The sequence below is a fragment of the Suncus etruscus genome, chromosome 12, assembly GCF_024139225.1.
Source record: "Suncus etruscus isolate mSunEtr1 chromosome 12, mSunEtr1.pri.cur, whole genome shotgun sequence".
Classification (NCBI taxonomy): Eukaryota; Metazoa; Chordata; class Mammalia; order Eulipotyphla; family Soricidae; genus Suncus; species Suncus etruscus.
In genome coordinates, this window is record NC_064859.1 from 39,881,003 (window position 1) to 39,895,755 (window position 14,753).

General features: G+C 36.9%; 1 protein-coding gene across 5 annotated transcripts in view; it reads left to right on the forward strand.

Annotated features, from left to right (window-relative positions):
* RTN4 (reticulon 4) overlaps positions 1-14,753 on the forward strand; it is a 71,253-nt gene that overhangs the window by 40,313 nt on the left and 16,187 nt on the right. The window lies entirely within an intron of this gene.

The following is a 14,753-nucleotide window of genomic DNA, read 5'->3' on the forward strand; positions in this document are numbered from 1 at the left end:
AATTAAATATTAAAGTTAGAAATTTTGTAGGCATGAGTAATGCTCAAATGAATATAATTGAATGCAAAACTTTTTTTTTTGGGTTTTCAAGCCACACCCGTTTGATGCTCAAGGGTTACTCATGGCTAAGCACTCAGAAATTGCCCCTGGCTTGGGGGGACCATATGGGACACTGGGGGATTGAACTGCGGTCCTTCCTTGGCTAGCGCTTGCAAGGCAGACACCTTACCTCTAGCGCCACCTTCCCAGCCCCAGAATGCAAAACTTTTCTTATGAATATTTACAAAATTCTGAATTTAGGTAGTTTCATGTTTCATAAGTGCCTCAGAAAGGTTGTGTAAATTGTTACTTTGAGCAATGTGTGGGGTGCCTTCCTGAACACTAGCTATGATTAAATAGTATTTCTAGATATTTCCAATGTTTATAACCCTTCCTAAAAATAGCTATTTTGGGGTCAATTTGAAGTAGTTTCATTATCTAATGAAAACCAGGTTAATGTTAAAAAAGTAAATTAGCAAATATTTTGTCCTAATATGGCTTAAAATCCTGTGTATAAGTAGTAATTAGAGCAGAGATGGTGATATTGGTTCTCTTTTTTTGACTTAGGATTCCCCCCCCCCCCCCCCATACTCATACACTTTTTATTTCTGGTGCCAGTAATTCAACTGAGATCCTGGAATTTACCATGGAGCCATATCCCTAGCCCCAGATTAGCCCCAGAAGTGTGAGTCTAGTCACAGCACTAAGTCTTTTACTTTGTTTTTAATAATTCCGTTTCTCATAGATTTCTCTCTTCATATTGAAAGGCTAATTTCTTAAACATGCATGCTATTTGTTTTGCTGCTGTTTTTTTCTCAATTCAAATGCCCCTCCCCATTTTATTTTACCCTAGTCACATTGGAAAACCTCACCTAGAAATAATCCAATATTCCTCACTGGATTAGATTCCTATCTCTTTCAGTTACAGAGTGTATACACATATGTGTATATATGTATACATATATATACATACACATATGGGTTCTTTTTCCATCATAATTTTCTTGAGGGTACAATCACTGATTCTGCATATCTCTAAAGTTAGTTCGAAGGCTTTTCTGTTCAGCTTCATAAAAGAAATCCCCAAGTTTAGCCTTTCTTAAAAAGCCATTCTGTAACTTAGAAATTCAAACAAAACATTTTATTAATAACTTATTTTAACTTTATTTTAAAAACAGGTAGGAAAAATATAAAACTAAATTCATTAGAGCTATATAGCTGTTAGCAGGTGCCTTTATTTTTATATTACAATTTATATTTATACTTGAATGGTTAAAGGTAGAAAAATATAGATGCTAGAATGACCAATGTTTTTACATTCTACTCATCTTTTGAATCATGGCATCTGTATGTAAAAGAATGAGTGTATCTTACAAAGTTATGAAAGAGAGGTTGTTGTGATTGGTTGGTTAGCATTGAAAAATGTTAAGCTTAGTGGTAAATCTCTGGGCCAGGACTGTAATTTCTCTTTGCTCTTGGGGATTGGATTACGTGCTTGAATGGAAGAAAGGTGTTGAAGCAGTCAGGATTATATTTGTTCTCTAGCAATCACTTGGATTTCTTTTTTGGTTACTCATTTGATCCATCTCTTCCTAGAATTTAAACTAAAGAATGTTATTAAATTTAATTTAGCTGGTGTTGCTCTTGTGAGATCTTTGGAGTGGGATCAAATTTTCTGTTTCTCTTCTTTGTTCATGGATAATGTTACTCTCACTCTCTGGTATATGTGTAAAATGTATATTCTGTTGTCTTTCAACATTTTTTGTTTGTGTGTGTGTGTGTTTTAAATATAACCATTGCCTAGGCATTTGTAAGGTACTGATGCTAAACTACTATTTGTCTTTCAAATACTTTATTGCCTATTTTACCTATCATTTACTTAAATACAAAGCAGCTTACGTAAATAAATTAAAATTCAATTTAAGAGCTACTATTAGATATAAATGATGCTCCTGCAAATTTATTAACTCAGTTGGGCACTGAAATTTAGAAATGTTTTCTCTCAAACTGTACATTTTTTAAATTTCCATTTTCTGTATAAATGGAAAATGTATAGTTCTTTGTTGTATATCTTAGTTGTTTCTAGTCCCAAAAACTGCAGGTCTGTCCTGACTAGCACTTTATCCTAACTTGCTTGGTTGACTGAGTATTACCAGGAGTGATCTCTGGCCCCTCTGAGCACTGCTTTAATAATGCTCCCTCCTCAAAAACCTTTTCAGTTTTTAACAAAACTTATATTTAAATTATGAGTTCTTTGAATAGAAAGAAGATGAACTGAGTTTTGGAACTGAATGTGTGTAACTTTTGTCACACCATTCTTTGTTAGTACAAAGATGTGTCATAGTTGAATTTCATAGTGGATCTTTCATAATGTCCTTATACAAAAATTGTTAGTTTCTGTTGACTTTCTTAGTGATTCTCTTTTGAGATCAGACATTCTTTTTTTGGGGGGGGGTTGGTTTTTGGGTCACACCCGGCAGTGCTCAGGGGTTACTCCTGACTCTCTGCTCAGAAATTGCTCCTGACAGGCTCGGGGGACCATATGTAATGCTGGCGTTCGAACCACCGTCCTTTTGCATGCAAGGCAAATGCTGTACCTCCATGCTATCTCTCCAGCCCCAAGATATTCTATTTAAAACCTAATAGGTTTTAAATCACATAACATTAATTTTAGAAAAATCATACACTATTAGGAAGACTCAATGAATAATACATTAATAATTACAAAATAACAAATATTAATATATACTCTATAGCATTATAAAATATGATATAAACTTAGATATTTTTTTGTTGTTATGGTTGTTTTGTTTGTTTTTGGGTTACACCCGGCAGTGCTCAGGGGTTACTCCTGGCTCTATGCTCAGAAATTGCTCCTGGCAGGCATTTGAATATGTCGGCATTTGAATCACTGTCCTTCTGCATGCAAGGCAAATGCCCTACTTCCAGCCCCAACATAGCTATTTTTAATTTTAGTTTTTGAAGTGGTGGGACAACTTAAATAACTTCTTCAAATAAAATTTACAATTTATTTTTTAGAAACTTCTGTGTGGGGCTGGTGTAATAGCACGAGAGGGAAGGACATTTGCTTTGCATACGGCTGACCCTTGTTCGATCCCCAAGTACCACCAGGAGTGATTTCTAAGCTCAGAGCCAGGAGTAATCGAGCACTGCTGAATGTGACTCCAAAGTCTAAACTAAACTAAACCTAACCTAACCTAAACTAAACTAAATTAAATAGAAACCTTTTTGTGGGTCCAGGAGTAATCCGAGCACTGCTGGATGTGACTCCAAAATCTAATCTAAGCTATAAATTAAACTAAACTACTAAATTAAACTAAAACAAAACCAAAACCTTTTTGTGGGTTTGGGACTCAGCAGAGCTGCCAGGATGGTAGTCCACATGTGTGGGACATCAGAGTGATCTGAACCCAACAACTATGGTCATCTTGCAAGCAGTCTCCTCTCTTTCTTGTATTATTTTTTCAGGCCTGTGACTTAAAATTATAAGGAACAAGATTTCACTCCTATTATTTCACTGTTATATAAAACTTTGCTCATGGTGACAGATTTTCAGATGATTTAAAATTAAGATGAAAACATTTAGCAATCTTTGAGTGCTTGAAGCAAGCTTCAGTGATGATAAATTCCTTTAAATATAAAATGATACAGAATGTGGTATGATGGAAAGATTGGGGCCTTAATGATGAGATAGGAATTTTAATCTGCAACCCTTCAGAATTTAATCCTTAACTCCAATTGCCTCATATAAATGCAAGTAATAGGTTTAATTAGTGATAATATATATAAAGATTGAATAGTGCCATAGAATAAGAGAATCTACTAAAATTATAGAAAATATAATTAGAATTTATGCTAGTTCTGAGTAAATTTTCCTGATATGTGTGGTGGTTGAAATTGAGTGAGGAGATAGCTGAGAAACATGCTGGCTGGGCAGGTATTTTTGGTTGTGATATTCTGTAGTAATATCATTTTATCAACCTGAAACTTTGGAAATTGAACTTGCTTTGCTTTGAATAGTAGCTGAAGATTAGGAATGTTTTGAAAGTTGAATTCACCCAAGGAAAACAAAAATTTAGTTAAACATTACATTTGATTTTTGGTTGCCTGATTATATTTCCTGAGTCATTACCTTTATTTAGTTCTTTGTTCACATATCTGGTTCATATTACATTTTTCAGCTTTAACTGACTTCTTTGGTAGGTATCATTTTTTTTCTGCTAATTTTATACCCATGGAAACTAAGTCAAATAATCTAGTCAGGCTCATACTAATGGTTTATGAAGGAAGAAACAACTCAAGCTCCTCTTATGTGTTTGCTGGAAGTTATGCTTCCTTTCTGCCCAGATCTTTTTTTCTGATGCCTTTCCTATCATTTACTAGCCAAGTTAATGAATCTTATTTTGAGGACATAAAAGTTCTATCTGTTTGGTACCAAGTGATCATCTATGAATTCTAGTCACTTTTCCTGGAAGTTGGAAACAAAGAAGATTGTTTATGTTAATATTTGTGTCTGTTTATTTCCAAGTTCACTGCCTCTATTACTAACTTTATTAAAAAGAACTTGATACCGGTATTTGCTTTTGTTTAGGTAGTAGGTACTTTATTACCAGCCATTTACTGTCCTTAGTATTTTAGGACTAGCAAGTTTGACTTTTTTCTTCTACAGAAAGGATTTTTAAAATTGAAACTTGACTTAAGGAAATGCAACGAAGAGCTTCAGTAAGAATTTGTTATGAGGTTAGGTGTAATTGGATAAGGTCTTGCTAGTATGGCATTCATGCTGGCACTATTTTTAGCCATTAGAGTTTATGGCAGGCGGATGGCAGTTTAATAATTACCAAAACCCTTCTAATTCTGCATTGGGCCAGAAGTTTTTATTTTGAAGTATACGGAATTGCAGTATACTGAATTACTTTAAATTAGTAATTTGATAATGAAACTGCTCTGCATATGAAACAGAATGAGAGTTTTCATATATATATTTTGTTTGTTTGTTTGTTTGTTTGTTTTTGTTTTGGTTTTTGTTTTTTCGGGCCATACCCGTTTGATGCTCAGGTGTTACTCCTGGCTAAGCGCTTAGAAATTGCCCCTGGCTTGGGGGGACCATATGGGACGCCGGGGGATCGAACGGCAGTCCTTCCTTGGCTAGCGCTTGCAAGGCAGACACCTTACCTCTAGTGCCACCTCACCGGCCCTGAGTTTTCATATTTTTAAAGTAGAAGTGGGTAACAAGCAAAAAGTATGTAAATATTTTAAATTTTAAATTAAATTAGCCTCACATCTTTAAAAGAATATTTTATGAACTTTCTGTAGAAGAGTAAAGTTGAAGCCAGAGCAGTTTACCTTGAATCATTAATATATATATAATATAGTACACACACACACACACACACACACACACACACACATATAGTACAGAAGGAATACTAAGGAGCCATGGAAAGTTAAGCTTTTCCTGTGCAAACTATTTTTCTTATTTTGGTTTCACGAATAAAGGGGCCATAGAACTCCTTATTCATAGAGAGTTGGAGAGATAGAATAGTGGGTAGGGAACTGGCCTTGCAAGCAGCCAACCCAGGGTCAATCCCATCATTCCACATGGTCCTCTGTGTACTGCCATGAGTGATTCCAAAGCATATAGAACCAAGAGAAACCCTTGAGTATCACGGAGAATGACCCCAAAACTTAAAAAAAATCACAACTTTTCATTCATAAATAGAATCAATAAGATGATTACAGAGAAACCTACAATCAAGAGCACTGCAGTTCTTAAATACTTTATAATATATATGTTTTTTCATTACCCTTACAGATCTATCCATACTCATTAACACTACTAGTTCCTCATCTGCTCTTAGCTCAGCCTTTGGTAATCACTATAAAAGTAATGCCTATTCTAGATATTTTATATAAACAGAATTTATATAAAATATGGTCTTTTGGGTTCAAAGTGGTGGCTCAAGCAGTAAGGCATTTATCTGCCTTGTGCACGCTAGCCTAGGACGGACCATGGTTCGATCCCCCGGCATTCCATATGGTCCCCCAAGCCAGGAGCGATTTCTGAGCACATGCCAGGAGTAACCCCTGAGTGCCACTTGGCGTGACCAAAAAACCAAAAATAGTCTTTTGGGTCTGGGATCTTTTACTTAAATTTTTTTGTTTGTTTTTGGTTTTTGGGCCACACCCGGTGACATACAGTGGTTATTCCTGGCTATGCGCTCAGAAATCGCTCCTGGCTTGGGGGGGTGGGAAACCATATGGGACCCTGGGGGATTGAACCATCGTCCATGCTAGGCTAACACAGGCAAGGCAGACATCTTACCGCTTGCACCACTGCTCTGGCCTCTGATTGTGATTTTTGACTGCATTGCTCTAGCAAACAAATGTTTCTTACTCACTGACCTCTTGCATATATTTGGACAAATGGCTATTTAAATGCTTCAAATAATATTTTAATGAATTATTTATCACTATATTGAGTTGTCAGTTTTTTATGTATTTGGAATATAAATTCATATGAGGTGATTTGAATATTTTCTTATTCTGTGGCTTTTTTTTTTTTCTTTTGTGGTTTTTGGGTCACTCCCGGCAGTGCTCAGGGGTTATTCCTGGCTCCAGGCTCAGAAATTGCTCCTGGCAGGCACGGGGGACCATATGGGGCGCCGGGATTCAAACCGATGACCTCCTGCATGAAAGGCAAACGCCTTACCTCCATGCTATCTCTCCGGCCCCTTATTCTGTGGCTTTTTTTTAAACTTAATAATGCCCTTTAAAGCAGCTTTCATGTTTAACGAGGTTTAATTTTTCTAGTTTTCTAAGCTTCCCCTTTTGATGTGACATATAAGAAATTATTGCCAGTTCCTGATAAGTCATGAAGAAGCTACCTATTTTTCCTACAAGTTTTATGTTTCAAGTTCTTTAGATCTTGCTCCATTTTGATTTTTTTTTTTTTTGGTATGTGGTATAAGGTAGGAATCTGGTTTAATTCTTTTTTGTTTTCCTTTGGTCACACCTGACAGCTCTTAGGAGTTACTCCTGGCTCTACGCTCAGAAATCGCCCCTTGCAGGCTCGGGGGGGACCATATGGGATACTGGGATTTGAACCACTGTCCTTCTGCATGCAAGGCAAATGCCCTATCTCCATGCTATCTCTCCGGACCCTGGAATCTGGTTTAAATTTTATGATGTGGCCCATTGATTTGTTGTTGACATGTTTTAAAATACAGCCAACTGTTATTTCCCTCACTGAATAATTTTAGCAACCTTACTGAAATCAATTGACTATAAAATGTAAGGATTTGTTTCTTAATTCTGAATTATATTTCATTGATCCCAGTCTATCCTTATATAACTGTTGTGCTGTCATTATGTAACTATTACTGTAGCTTTATAGAGAGTTATGAAAAAGTGAATGGGTAATTTTCCAATTCTGGTTTTGATAGGGGTTTTTTTTGGGGGGGGGGCCACACCCAGTGATGCTCAGGGGTTACTCCTGGCTATGAGTTCAGAAATCACTCCTGCTTGTGGGACCATATGGAACACAAAGGGATCGAACTGCAGTCCATCCTAGGCTAGCGCTAGCCACTGGTCTGGCCCCTTGTTAGAGATTATTTTGACTTTTCCCATCACTTGCATTTCCATCTGAATTCTGCAATTGGCTTATGAATTCTTGCTAAAAGGAAGCAAGGTTTTTGATGGAAACTGCACTGTGAATCAGTTCTAAAAATATTACTATCCTAACTATGCTGCCTTTTAATTCAGAAACTTGGATTGTTTTAGTGCTGCTCAGGGGCTATTGTACTTGGGAATGTCAATCTGTAGTGTTTCCATGCCAGGCTTGGGGCTAGGGCTTCCCGTTATAGAGCACATGCTCTAGCCCTTTGCACTATATCCACAGTTCCTGCTTTTCGTTTCTGTCAATGATGTTCATAATTCTGTCTTTTACTTTTCTAACTTTGTTACTCTTTCATTTTTATGCTATTCTAAGTACAATCTTTTTCTGCTTGCTTTTTAAAAAAATTATTTCTTTTGATTTTAATGTACAAAGTTTCTTCATGATTAAGTTCCAGGCATACAATGTTCTAACAACAATCCCTTCACAGGAATCTACTGGTGTCTACTTCCCTCCACCCCTACCCTCGTTTTCCTCCTAACCCCCCCCCCAGCCTGCTTCTATGTTAGGAATACCCCCGCCCCCACCCTTCTCTCTTTTAGGCCCTGTGTCGTACAATTCTGTTATTGATATCGTTTTTTTTTATTGATATAGTTTTATGTATACAATTTACTAGTTTTCAGCACCCTTCCTGCTATATGACCCGTTCCCTCCAACCACTGTCAAAATGTGCTGTCAATCTTTCTTCCTCTTCCCCTCCTTCACACAGCATGTTTCCAACTAAAGAAGAAGCAATTCTCCTGCTTTTCATTTTTATTGCTTTGGGCATTTGTTACTCAACTCCTATGTTTCTTTATATTCTGCATATAAGAGAGATAGATAAATTTTTTTGTCCATTTGCCTCATTTCACTCAGCTCGATATACTCAGCTCTATTCACATAGAAAATTGCATTATTTCATCTTTTCTTATGGCCAGGTATATGGTTAGTATTCCATTGTGTATATATTGCCAGTTTCTTTACCCACTCACCTGTTCTTAGAAACTTGGGTTGTTTCCAGATTTTGCCTATTGTTAATAGTGCTACATAAGTATAAAATGCAAAAGTTATTCTGCATTGGGGTTTTTTTTGGGGGGTATACCAAGAAGTGGAATTACTGGATCATATAGAAGGTCAATTCCTAGTTTTTGGAGGAGTATCCACATTATTTTCCAAAAAGACTGGACAAGTTGACATTTCCACCAGCCATGGATGAAGGAATCTTTTCCCATGTATCCATGCCAACATGGTTGTTTTTGTCCTTTTTTTATGTGTGTCAGTCTCTGGTGTGAGGTGATCTCATTGTTTTGACTTATATTTTCCTGATGAATAATGATGCAGAACATTTTCTCAAATACCTTTTGGCTATTTATATGCCATCTTTGAGGAAGTTTCTTATCTTCTCTCATTTTTTGATGGGGTTGGATTTTTTTTTTATAAAGTGCTACTGGTACTTTATATATTGTTGGCTAGTATTTAATAGGTGCTAGGTGCTAAAAATTGAAGTCAGGGTCTCATAGATACTAGGCAGTTATCCTACTATTGAGCCAGATCTCCAGCTTTGTAATTATTTTCTTAATTTATATCTAGGTTTCTCATATTTTTTAACCTTCCTGAATTTATTTATTAGTTTTAGTAGCTTAAAAAAATGGATTCCTTAGGCTTTTCTAAATACATGGTCATTTAACTATTAATTGCAAATGTTTAATATCTTTTTTTTTTTACATTGAGGTATCTTTATTATTTTTGATTTTTGGGTCACTGGGTCACACCTGGCAGTACTCAAGTGTTATCCCTGGCTCTGCGCTCAGAAATCACTCCTGTCAGGCTTGGGGGACCATATGAGATGCTGGGACTTGAACCACCATCCATCCTGGGTTGATTGCATGCAAGGCAACAAGATTAGATATATAGTTCATGGTCTTAAGGAAAAAGCTCTTAGTTTTCCATCATTAAGAATGATGTTAGTTATGTTAGTTTGTGATACTCAACAGTTTGAGGGACATTCCCTTTTATTCCATTTGTTGAATTTTTGTTTTTGTTTTTGTTTTTTTGTTTTAGGGCCACATGCAGTGGTGCTCAGGGCTTACTCCTGGCTATCTACTCAGAAATAGATCCTGACAGGCACAGGGGACCATGTGGGATGATGGAATTTGAACCACTTTTGGTCCTGGGTTGGCTGCTTGCAAGGCAAACACCCTACCACTGTGCTATCTCTTCGGCCCCATTTGTTGAATTTTTATGATGAAGGTTTTAATAAGATGCCCCTTTTGTGTCTGTTGTAATTATTATGTGCTTTTATCTATATTTCCTTTCTATTATATTGATTGATTTTTATATATTGAACCAATCTTGTATTCCTCTCATCTCTCCTTCATTTTCTTCTCTTTTAGTGCTCTAAGGTACTGCTATCAGGGCATCCTTTTTTTGTTTGTTTTGTATTGTTGTGGGGCCACACCCTGGGGCACTCCTTGCTCTGCCCTTAGAAATCGCTCCTGGCAGATTCTGGGGACCATATGGGGTTCTGGGAATCGAACTGGGTCCCTCCTGTGTCTGGAGCATGCAAGGCAAACACCTTACTACTGTGCTATCTCTCCAGCCCCAATTAGGGCATTCTTTAGACAAAGCTCTTAGATCTGCTTTCAGTATTTAATGTAAACAGTTACATATTTTCACATAGTTCTTAGCAGTTTACAGAAGTCATTATCAGAATTCTTTAGGGGCCAGAGTGATAGCATAGTGGTAGGGCATTTGCCTTGCACACAGCCGACCCAGCACAGAATTCTTCCTTTTATTGACAAAAACTAAAGAATGAAATGATACGTGGAAAGAAGTAGATTAAGGCTTGTAGTTCAGTTTATTTCAGACTGCAATCACTGAGTTTTGCTGAATTTAAACATGACTGTTCTGTCATCAGCTTCAGAAAAAAATAGATTTAACAAAGAACATTAGTCATCTTACTAGAATTTTAATTTTTAACCAGATCTACATATTTATTTCCCCTATTTCCCTCCCCTCTGTTGGTGTTACAGTGATTGGGAATGGGGATCTCACACAGGCTTGATTATTGTGCTAGATTATGGTTTTGGTGGTTGCTGGGGTTCTTATACTTTGAGTTCTTGCACATGTGCTTGCTAGATTTATTGCACAGTCTGGTTGCAAGAGGGATTGGTGTGGTACTCATATGCTTCTTCCTCAGTTCAAGACAAGGGTGCTGGTCTTTAGTTGCGGTGCTCATCAGGGATCACACTCTCCAGTTGTGTTCAGACACCACTGGGATCACATATAGAAGAGCTGCCAAGATCGTACTCAGTGCATGAAGTGTTAGTAATTAAATTCATGGACTCACACTTCTAAGGCACTTCTTTAGCCACCGAACTATCTCCCATGTCCCCCAGATAGTTGCTAAGCTAAGAGACCATGTACCTTATTTTCCGGCGTATAAGACGACTTTTGAAACAAAGTCAACCGAAAATCCGGGGGTAATATATTCCGAAAAATGTTTCAATATGCCACTAAACGAAAATTGTCTGAATATTGCCACAAAACGAATTTTCCAACTCGATCCTGCACCAATCACTGCAAGGCTGCTCGGACCGCCTCTCTAACTGAGCCAATCCAAGCAGGCTTTTTATGCATGAAAATTAGACAATGTTCTGGACCTGAATCTACACTGTAAAAAGCCTGCTCAGATTGGCCAGAGTCAGAGAGGAAGTCTATTACAGTATAACCTTTGAACCTTTGCTTGTTGTGATTGGCTCACTGTGGTACATGAGCACAGGAACACATGCAGCACAGGAACATTCTGTCTGATACAATGAATATAGGCCTAAACCTATATTAACTGCAAAATATGCCCTGTCATCTTATACGCTGGCAAATACAGTAGTTTTTTTTGTTTGTTTGTTTGGAAAGTCTACAGGGAAAACTAAACACATCTAATAAAATTCTTTAGTAGCATCAAAAAGGAATATAAAGGGCTGTATTTTTCCTAAGTATGATAATTCTTACTTACACTTCGAAAGTGCCATGATTTCAGATAGCATAGAAGGGAATAGAGAAGTTAAACTTACTTCTAAACCCTACTCTCTTTTAATAAATGCATAATTTATTTAAAATGAGGTTATCTATATCTTTTTATTTTAATTTATTTTGGACATGTTTCATATAGTTCTACGTCACTATTCTTAATTATTTTTAAATAGATACACTAATTTTATTTAACCAGATTCATATTTTTTACACAATGTTTACTTGATGATTGCAGTTTACTACAATAGGGAACTTCTGCCAACCATATGAAATAAAATTATTTTCTCCTTTTTGATTCAACTGTAGCTGAGATAATCATTAAAATTTGCACTCTTACTGCTAAGTGTTAATTTTATTTAGGCTTTCTTATTACCTTCATGACTCCTGTCTGCACTTTGATTATTTTATTGTTTGTGCAAATATGTAATATTGTGAACACTTAGAATGTGTTGAGTTTTCATTGTGGCATCATATTTGAGTTTTTGTGTGATTTGGGTTCAGTTATAATGTCTAGGTTTCTTTTGTTTGTTTGGTTTGGGCCACATGCAGCGATGCTCAGTGGTTACTCCTGGCTATGCGCTCAGAAGTCGCTCCTGGCTTGGGGGACCATATGGAACTCCGGGGGATTGAACCGCAGTCTGTCCTAGGTTAGCATGTGCAACCTAGGTTAGCGCGCACAAGGCACCGCTCACACCATCACTCCGGCCCCAAGGTCTCATTTTCTAATATAAAATCTGCCTTACATGGGCTTTAATAATTGAAGGTGATAATAATGTGTAGTTTACAAGCAAAATTGTACAAATATTATTTTTATTTCTTCACTGTCTTTTTTAAATTTCCTCAAGGCCATTTTCTCTTCTATATTACCATGACAGTGTTAAGATTTATTTTATTTTATGACTGTTAAATATTGTTTTAATGTATCTTAAGAGTGTTCAGAGTTAGGGGCTTAAACTTTTGTTCTTGGAGAGAGTACATCAGGTAAGGCACTTGCTTCACATGTGACCAACCTGGGTTTGATTTCTGGCATCCCATGTGGTCTTCCAAGTATTGCCAGGAGTGATCTCAGTGCAGAGCCAAGAATAACTCCCGAGCATCTGGGTATGACCCAAACACCTCTATCCCCACCTCATCCCATCCAATAAAAATTTCTTCCCTGTTCTTTGGTTTTATTCTACAAGATCCAAGTTTCTTAAACTGTATCATATAGTTGATTGTTTGCTGATTGTCACAACTATTAGCATTACTGTTAGTGTGATATTTTTATGTTATTTGACAACTAAGTTATGGTAATTTCTTAGTTGTGATAGCACATTGATTGGTACAATAGTAGAAACCTAATTGAATAGAGCAAAACTGTTACAGGTGGTTTTATAGATAGGAGTGAAATGGGGGAAATGAATAAATAGTTGAAGTTAGAGTTTAAAAACAATGCTGTAAATCATATATTCACAGTTAAATTAGTAGCATTTAAAGCAAATCCATTGGTGAATGAGTAAAAAAAACTCCCGAAACAATAAATGTTGAGTCCTTTCTGTGTACCAGACACTGTGAGAAGTGTCTTCATTCGTACCAATATGATATGTGTGTGTTATCTGTTTTCAGGACTTCATAATAAGGAGCAACATTCTTCAGCTCAATTATATTGTTTTCCTTTCAGAAATGTCCCTTACACATTAAAGGAAAATTTGGATACTTAATGCACTTTGGGATCGAGATCAGAGCAACCCCTCAAAATGTGAACTAACTTTGTTACTGTTATTTATCTTAAAAATTAGATATTTAAAATTCTGATCTAATATTTGTTTTATATGATTGCCCTCCCCCATCTCCATAGTTTTATACAATCTTGAGAGAAATTCACAAGCCCTTTGGGCACACTGCCGAATTCTCCCGGGGTCATACATAAATCCAATCTGTAAATCACAGGCTGATGTTCACTTCATCCCTAGAGGCCCTGTGACCAGAGGTCCAGAGCAGATTTACTGTTGGATATTACCTAACTATTTTCTGATAATAAAACATTAGATAACAGTATAGCATTTAGTTTTTCTTTGACATACAGTTTTTTTGTTTGTTTTGGATTTTTGGTTTTTCGGGCCACACCCATTTGATGCTCAGGGGCTACTCCTGGCTAATCACTCCGAAATTGCCCCTGGCTTGGGGGGAATGGGATGCCGGGGGATCGAACCACGATCCTTCCTTGGCTAGCACTTGCAAGGCAGACACCTTACCTCTAGCGCCACCTCACCGGCCCCAACATACAGTTTTTTAAAAATTACTTTTGAGACCTTACCCAGGCTGTGCTCAGTGCTTATCCCTGGCTTTGTACTTAGTAATCACTCCTGGTGGGCTCTAGAGAACCATGTTAGTAGACCTGGATAAGCTGTGTGTAAGGCAAGTGCTTTACCCACTATGCTATCTCTCTAGCTGACATTAAATTTTTATAGCATTATATATCTATAATATATATGATATTTGTTTATTATATATAATATATTTATATTTCTAAATATATATTGCTAGAAGCATATAGCTCTTTAGGTAACCTAAGCAATGTCTTTTCTGCCAGTATACGGACCAGTGACAGCCTGTAGATGTAAGAGTTGAAATCCATTGATCTACATTTTCTTTCTGCCTTTTGTAGAAAATTCTTCTTTTAATAATAGTTAGGCTAGGTTATAATTTTGTTAAATTTCTCAAAGATTTCTTCAAAGCAAACCTGTAGAACTTATGTGTGTATGGTTTGTAGTAGTTTTAATTTCTCAACATTTTTTTTGTTTTTTTTGGGGGGTGGAGGGGGCCCACATCTGGTAACACTCGGGTTACTCCTGGCTATGTGCTCAGAAATCACTCCTGGCTTGGGAGACCATATGGAACGCTGGGGGATCGAACTGTGGTCTGTCCTAGGCTAGCACCAGCAAGGCAGACAGATGCCTTACCACTCCATGACACCGCTCCAGCCCCTCAACATTTTTTTCTATTTCTGATTTCTTTTTTTCACAGA